The 369-nt window shown below is 58.5% G+C and overlaps 1 protein-coding gene across 1 annotated transcript in view; it reads left to right on the plus strand.

The window, feature by feature from the left end:
* ZNF185 (zinc finger protein 185 with LIM domain) overlaps positions 1-369 on the plus strand; it is a 32,419-nt gene that overhangs the window by 13,114 nt on the left and 18,936 nt on the right. The window lies entirely within an intron of this gene.

The following is a 369-nucleotide window of genomic DNA, read 5'->3' on the forward strand; positions in this document are numbered from 1 at the left end:
AGGGAAAGCAGTTCGGTGCATGCACCGAGCTTTAATCTGTACGTTTGCTCTAAAACCCAGGTTCCCCAAACTCAAACACTGGGGGTAGAAACAACTCCAGCTGGGTTAAATAGGAAAAGCCAGTTTCTGGAGCCCTCAGCACGGGAAGGACATGGAGCTGTTGGAGCGGGGCCAGAGGAGGGCTACTAAAATGCTCCGAGGGCTGGAGCCCCTCTGCTCTGAGGCCAGGCTGGGAGAGTTGGGGGTGTTCAGCCTGGAGAAGAGAAGGCTGCGGGCAGAGCTGAGTGCGGCCGGTCAGGGCTTCAAGGGGGCCCAGAGGAAAGGGGGGGACAAGCTTTTTAGCAGGGCCAGCTGGGACAGGACAAGGGG

This window comes from Egretta garzetta, unplaced genomic scaffold (genome assembly GCF_000687185.1).
Source record: "Egretta garzetta isolate BGI_Z169 unplaced genomic scaffold, ASM68718v1 scaffold226, whole genome shotgun sequence".
NCBI lineage: Eukaryota > Metazoa > Chordata > Aves > Pelecaniformes > Ardeidae > Egretta > Egretta garzetta.